The sequence below is a fragment of the Amphimedon queenslandica genome, unplaced genomic scaffold (genome assembly GCF_000090795.2).
Source record: "Amphimedon queenslandica unplaced genomic scaffold, v1.1 AMPQUscaffold_13002, whole genome shotgun sequence".
Classification (NCBI taxonomy): domain Eukaryota; kingdom Metazoa; phylum Porifera; class Demospongiae; order Haplosclerida; family Niphatidae; genus Amphimedon; species Amphimedon queenslandica.
Window position 1 is genome coordinate 28,005 of NW_003546762.1, and position 7,856 is coordinate 35,860.

Sequence of the window (7,856 nt, forward strand, 5' to 3'; positions counted from 1 at the left end):
AGTGAATTCTCTGCATTCATGACTTGTTATTCTATGGAGAAAGAACTTGTCAGTATACAGTGAACAATGAAAATGAGGAAAATACTGAGTAAAGTTGCACTAGCACCTCAGTTTTTGGCATGAAACTACATTGAGTGGGTTAATAGGCTTGTTCTATGCAAAATCAGTCTCGCTTATCTCCTTGAATGCATCAGTGCCATAGTAAGCTGGGGCCGGGCTGCTCAATGCAGCCGTATCATGTAGAGAATGGCTGCGTATGCGTTGCTGCAACAAGCTGCCGAGTGGCCATGCAAACAAGGCTTGCTACGTGTATGTATTACTTACTCACTTTTAGATTTCTGACTGAGCCTCTTTTCTGCTTTGCTTTCTTTCTAGCTTTGAATTGAATTCCGTAGTCAAACTGCAGGCGTGACACGATTGAACACATACACCAACTTATCAATCCACTTGTACATTAATAAAAGTTAATAAACAATAATAACAACAATATTCTACAAGTAAAAAGGAAAATAAATAAATTTGAGGGTCTCAGTGACAAAAAAACAATCAAATAGCTAATTAACAGAAGTGAAATACTTGAAAAATTTATGAGTTATCGAATAGTGAAAGCAGTTAGGACTGGGAGGATTGAAAGAGAATAGAGCATTTGTAAAACACATCTTAAATGAGTTGATTAAATGTCTGCCAAATAATTAAAAATAACAAGATAAACAAATAAATGACACAAAAATACAGAAAAGTGATTTTCTATATCTTAGTCCAAGGGGTCAGACACTGGGGTGTCTGGATTCCTGAATTCAGTTGCTGGATTCCAAGCAGTTGCTGGATTCCAAGTAGTATACCACTAAAAATCCTTAAATCTTGGATTCCGAGTCTTAGATTCCGTCACATTTTAGTTGGATTCCAAAGAGAGTGTACTGGATTCCAGGGCATATCAGACCCATCATCTTAGTCCTTCTGTGAGGTACTGAGGAGAAAGAGAAATAGAAAGAAAAATTATTAATGACTATTAATTATATAAATTAGTAACTATTTCTAGCAAGCACATGTCTCTGATGTTCTTACCATTCCGTAATTAAATTTAAACCATTATTATTATTATTATTATTGTTATTATTAGAATTTTAAAGGACTTATACAGAGTAGAGAAAAACAGATAGGAGGAGGGCAGAGGAGAGAGGAAGAAGGTCTGAAGGGTTGTCAGGAACAGTTGTCCTGACACCCAGGAGGAAATAAATAAACACATACACAAAGGAATAATAAATTAAGAGGGAGTAGTAAAAGAAGAGGGGAGAGGTCAACACAGACATTTAGAGCATGGACAAACAGTATTAAAAGTGTGTGCATGCATCATTTGAGCTAAAAAAATTGTTGAATACCGTATAAGACGATTTGTTGGCGGGAGTTTTCTTTGGCGGTTTAGTGATGGCTAGCTTATTGGCGGATTTAATATTGGCAGTTTCTAACAATTTAAGTATATCCCCACCCTTAGGCGGAGTTTTACTTAAGCGGTTGTGGTTCATGGAGAACATTATTATCAGAGAAAGACTGTACCTTTTCTGGAAGATTGTATTCTTTATCACCTGGTTTAGAGTCTGGCTTAAAGAAACATAGTAAAGCCATGTTAGCTAGCTGCTTTTAACAAAAATTAATGTGGGCATGATCACACGCATGAATGGAATTATTGCTTGCAGATTTTATTTTGGCGTTTTTATAAAAATCCGTAAATCCACCAATATAAAAATCCCCGTCAACATTTCATCTTATACGGTATATCATTAAAATACCAATTTACCATTTTTTGATTGACATTGTTAAGTCTACTGGGGGTAGGGAGTTCCATAGTCTGGGGAGACGGTGGAAGAAAGTATGTCGAGCTTGAGTCTGTGATAAGGTAGAGTTGCACATTGAGCAACAGGTACATTTAGAAGAGGATATAAAGGAGAATTAGTCATACACATTGAAACACAGATCACGATGGTTTAACTGCACAAAGAAGATGACTATTTTTGGCACATTCCAGATAGTACATGCCGGGAAGGAGCTCAAGAGTTTTGAGCCTAGACTTGTGTCCATCTGAAAGTAAAACAAGATATATTTGGTTGCCCTTCTCCGCAGTCTCTCTAGTGAGATAATGCCAGCTCATTAACCACACCCTGTCCCAGTCTATCAGGTAGAACTCTAAAGTTAGATATGTCTTGTAGTATCAGCTCCAGTATTATACTGCGTATGTCGTAATTAGGTAAACCCACAACGTGCACGAAAAGAGGATGTACCCATAGGCATTGGCCTGTTTCCATATGTAGTCATATTCTACTTCTGTCTGGAGGAAGAGAGAGAGAGGGAGGGAGAAAGAGAGAGAGAGAGAAATAAATTACATGTACTCAAATAACACAAAATTTATTTTGAGGGTGTGGTCACAATGAAAAACATGGTGGCTTTATACTGGACAAACTCAGATTGAGTTTCTAACAGCTAGATAAGAGAGAGGGGCTATCTAATGAATCTCTAAAGACTACAGAAATTAATAGCAACAATGGTTTGATCTAGGATCCCTCTAGATTAGTCCTCTCATTGAAAAATTAAGCTTGTTTCTTACATGTAGTTACACATTTCCTCAGAGTGGCAGGACATTCTTGAATCTTTTACAGGGTGATTTTGATTGTGTTAGTTGGTGTGTTTTCTTTGTTCACACCCTAGCCATGAGGACAGGGTCTGAATTTGCATGCAGGTAGGCTATGAAGTATACCATATAACCACAAAGTTTTGAGGCAATAAACTTTCGCAAATTAGGCCACAAGTCTTTTTTCGCGAATTAACTTTCGCAGTTCTTGTTTTAAAGTACACATGTTTATGGCCAATATGGATAATTTTACGGAATTAACTTTCGCGAATACGGAAAATCCGAAAAAAACAGCGCAATTTGTACCCTCGAAATTAAGCGGCTATATGGTATCGTTTTTATTTTATTTTAATCTTCTTATTCAAACAATGTCAATTGATGGCTCATGCTCACACCTTCAATGTTTACATTCACCTAGTTGTATTGTACTCGGTATTGTATCAATAAAAATAAAAGTACACTGCTTACAAATCAGCAATGGCAGTAGCAATCATTTCATATGGCCTATATATCAAGGTGTCTCGTCCAATGGATCAAGAACATCGTCGTCATCATAATCACAAGTTACCTCAGCTAGCCTCAGCCATCTGGCCTAAGCCTATGAGCCTCAGCCTAACTGATTAAAAAAGATGATCCACACCCAAATTTAATTAAAATAATAAGCCACACCCTGAGGAGATAGGACACGGTTGACCTTGCCTTTTACAAAAACAATTTAACACAATAAACATTAGAGGTAGGTGATACCAGAAATTTTGAATCGATACCGATACCAAGTAGTCTGAGTCACAGTATCGATGGTATCAAGTAGTGAATGAGTAGTCAGCTACTGCGCATGCGCAAATAAGTTATAATAAAAATGAAAAGAAATAACCCGCCATTTTGTAATTAGTAAAGGGCGTGGCCATAATTATGATGTCTAAAATAGGTGCGGTAGGGCGTGATTGCTCACTACTCGATACCAGGATTTGGTATCGAGTACTTGGTATCGGATATGAGTACTTTGGTATCGTATCGCCCACCTCTAATAAACATGCCCTACCACAAAATTTCCCTAAAGCATGCTTAGTGGGCAAGCTTCAGAACTGACAAGCACTACAATACAGTACATTGGAGCAATAGTAAAAATTCGTAAAGAATTAAAATTTGATTGAAATCAGCTTAAACTTTCAACACAACATAAGAACATGCTTGCGTTACTTGTGTATGAGAAATATTATAAAAGTAGAGAATTGTCTACTTTTCAATTTTGATGAAATTTGGCCAACAGGGGAAGTCCAATGGCAAAGAAGTACAGGGCAAAAGTTCAGGAATTAGAAATGAGACTCTGTAGAAATAGACACAATGATAATAAGCGTGCTTGACAATGTGATTGCCTATGAATAAAAGCTCCATTGAGGAGCACCAAGTAATATGTACCTTTAAAAACACAAAATAATCAATGTATATACACATTCTCTGATATCATAGTACATCTGCACATGTATATATGTATGCATGTACATGTATCTCTATACAGGTACATTGTACATCTTTCCTCACCTCTCTTCTCCCCTCCTCTCTCACCAAGTATGGTGAGTAATATCAGGTGGCAACTTATCATTAACAAAATAGATTGGATTAACCATAATTTAAGAGAGGACACTACACCCAACTCTTGTTGATAGACAGACATCAGAGCTAGTGTTGGCCACAGTCAGTTACTAACTCCTATAGTCTGCCTACTCGCCTAGAGTTCTTTCCAGGCTACTTTCCTTACATCACTGTGACACATGCCCTCATTCTCTTTGTCCATGACTCAACACAATATGCATAAGAAATTATAATAAAACTAGAGTATTCCCTCCAAGCCCTAGCTACTTTAAAAAATTAAATACATATATAAACTCATAACTAATGTAAATTCTAAGCTATAAAATTATTTCAACTATAGTCTCGCAAGCTCATGCAAGTTGGGTCTGCCTAGCAAGACAACTTTCAGACCACTTCATTGAGATAAAATGGGTCACACACACATAAATGTATTTACTCTTCTTCATACAGCTTGCTATTGTACCACCACACTGAGACCATGCAGTGTAATAGAAAGAGCGAAAGGGTCGGGGCCAGACTAGCTAATGTATGTAGAATAGGATCTCTCCTTTAATAAAGCCAAGAACTGCCCATCACACACACACTCCAAATTCATCTTACTACCATGTAGTATGTATAGCGTAGCTGAGGGTCTGGACTAGCCAGACTATAGTATGTATACAATTTATTGTTATTATATTATATTATTATTATTATTATTATTATTATTATAAAAATGAGGAAGATGTACATGTTACCATTACTATTATTATTATTATGAGAGGCAAGGGAGAGAGAGAAGAGAGGGAGAAAGAGAAGCAGGAAATACTGAAACTAAAAATTACAATAAATTCTTATTATAGTTGTAGTAGTAGTATAATTAAAAATAACTGATATTGTGCTTAAGTACAACAACATAACTATTAAGAGGGTCAAAGTATCTTATATGAAGAGGGTCAGGGTGATGTGAGTGTAGATTAAAAATAGTAACAACTCTTCTTGTGAAATTTACAACACAACAGTGATAGTGGTGTGAATAATACTCAGTTTCAAGAATATCACCACTAAAAATTGTTTTGTCGTCACAAACAATAATCCTGTTTACTTTAATAAAATGAGGAAAATCAGACAGATGATACAATACTGCACATTGATGCTGCCTTATTTCAATGTGTCCAAACTTGATCCACTTAACCCTATATAATTATAATTAATTTTAATAAAGCAAAAAAATATGTTTACACATGAGCCCTTCTACTGTCAATTCCTAATTCATGAATCTCATCTTCACATATTTAAGAGCTAAGAACTAAAATTCAGTATATTGGGTTTATTAATTTCTCAACTAACCTGGACCAATTTCAAAGGCTGGAAGTGGTGACAACAGGTAATAAATTTGTATAAACTGATGTCTCTCACTGAGAGTCTTTGGCAAGTTTATGTAATTCAATGTACGCTGTGTTAATTTTTTAAAATATTGATGTTTAGCTTCAAATCTAACAAAAATTCATGTTGACTAAACTAACAGTGAAAATTTTACCTCATTGTCCATAATTGTGACAATGGACCATAACTACAACAAATGCTATTTTAATCCATAACTGACAAATTTAGTGACTCACCACTTAATCAATCTAGGCATGTGCACCATATAGTGCATCTTAGGTGTGACAGACTGCTGTGGATATAAAGTCATAAAGTTACTGTGATGCTCAGAAATGAGATCCTTTTAAAAATTTTGGAAATAATTTCAACATTTGTATTTGCAGATATACCTGTAAGTATGAACATTCGTCAATTGTAATGACTGGAGAAAACAGATAATCCGTAATTTTGAGAAGAATTAAGAAATTTTCCCAATTTAATTCATTCTCTGGAATCAAGTGTCTGATTAATATTGGTATTAGTCGAGCTAAAAGCCATAACTGGGATGCTACATTTTTATGTCATCTGAACAGTATTTTACTAGCACATACCAGATTGTCCAAGTTTTTTTTGGGAATCCGACCTAACAGTCTGGTAAAAATTGACAAGATGGGCGGTTAGTAGCTTCCATGTATCCATACTCAAAATCAGAAATCATGTCACTTAAATTTTGCATGCCTAAATAGTTTTCATTGATACAGTGCTTCAATAGTAACTTCAATTCAAGACATAAAACACCTATAGCATAATAAATTCAAAATTAATTCACTGCTTATTGCACAATTACCTTCTAAAACATCATGCATAATGTCTGGAACGAGTCCTCCACATATGTCAAAGTGCTTGAGTTCAAGAAGAGGACTGTATCGATTGATTCCATACTTCTTTGAAGCCTATAATAGAACAATGGCATAACTCACGTACCAACTACTGTAGCCTTTTTGTACATATATAGTTTGTATGTGAAAAGACGGCGGTATGATACAGTACCATACTAAGAATATACAAACCTCAATACTAGTATCAAGCTCCTGACAATGAAGGAGATGCTACCTCTTGTTACGAAGGTTTAAATCCTTTTCATTAAACTAGTGTACAAAATTTTAAAAATCAATGCTATACTTTTGATTTTTATGAACAGAATTTATGCTGTTCATAAATATAGCATAGCAATCACAACAACTACATTATAAATATACCAATTTAATCAAACCTTCAATGCAAAATCAGTGGCCATACAATGTCTGCATCCACTGTAAGCTGCTGCACTTTCCTTAAAACCTCCCATGGAACATGATGCAGGATTGTCAGCAGCAATTGCTGCAATTGATCCGTAAATGGAGATGGTATTACCATTACTTAACATGATTTCATGCCCAGATTCCTAAAATCACAAGTATTGAATCAATGCATATAAATAGTGCAGCAAAATTTTACAAAATATTAAACTACTAGTATTATAATAAACAGGAAAGTTTAATTTGCACTATTGGTACTAATTAAAGTCAATAAATTAGTCTCTCTATATTTTGAATTCGTGATCATATGTTCAAATTTCAGTGGTTTAAATTTTTTTGGCAATATTACAAAAGATATAATAATACATAATTACCAGCTTTTTAATGTCATCTACAATGTACTGCAAAATTGTAGTAACTTTATAAAGTGCAATGATTTCTGATGTGGCTATTGCAGCAAGGTGAATGTTTCGAAGTAAGCTCCGATTTGAGTAATTTCCAAAACTGTAATAAAATAAACCTAAATCATTTTAATTAAATTAAAAATACCAGTATAACATAGGAAATAATTTACCTAACTTATGCACAGTTTTCCTAGAACTTAATGGGTTGCAAACTTCTAGTTCATCATAATATAGGATAATTTGCAATCCTCCAACTGTTGATGAGATAACTGGGCTTTTTTATAAACAGTTCCATCACAGAAGTCTCTCAAATAATTGTCATCACCTCTATGTGATGACTGAAACTACAAAAATTAGTTGCATGCAGTAGATTCAGAAACAACTCTCCTATACCTCAGATAGAGTATGCTTGTCTTGACAAAGTCTTTTGATGTTTTTTAAGATTGGAACATACATAAATGTATCTTTCACACTCTTTTTTCTTCTTCTGCCTGTTGACCCTACAGTTTTCCACCTGGAACCAAGTTCAATTTTTTTGGGCTCCTATGAAAAAAGTATTTAAGGTAGCCATTGATTTACAAAACTTACCACTAC

At 34.9% G+C, this 7,856-nt stretch overlaps 1 long non-coding RNA gene across 2 annotated transcripts; it reads right to left on the minus strand.

Moving 5' to 3' along the window:
- Positions 1 to 526: 526 nt before the first annotated feature.
- On the minus strand, positions 527 to 7,800 carry LOC109585827 (uncharacterized). Of its 2 annotated transcripts, XR_002186681.1 has the most exons (17): positions 7,656 to 7,800; positions 7,433 to 7,606; positions 7,233 to 7,378; positions 6,834 to 7,004; positions 6,631 to 6,708; positions 6,408 to 6,513; positions 6,172 to 6,358; positions 5,971 to 6,128; positions 5,818 to 5,921; positions 5,736 to 5,768; positions 5,546 to 5,691; positions 5,438 to 5,504; positions 5,301 to 5,391; positions 3,864 to 3,950; positions 3,092 to 3,239; positions 1,796 to 2,323; positions 527 to 967 (listed from the first exon to the last, which is right to left on the minus strand). It is a non-coding gene; the product is annotated as an uncharacterized LOC109585827 (long non-coding RNA). The 2 variants fall into 2 exon arrangements; XR_002186680.1 differs by lacking the exon at positions 3,092 to 3,239.
- Between the last annotated feature and the right edge of the window lie 56 nt (positions 7,801 to 7,856).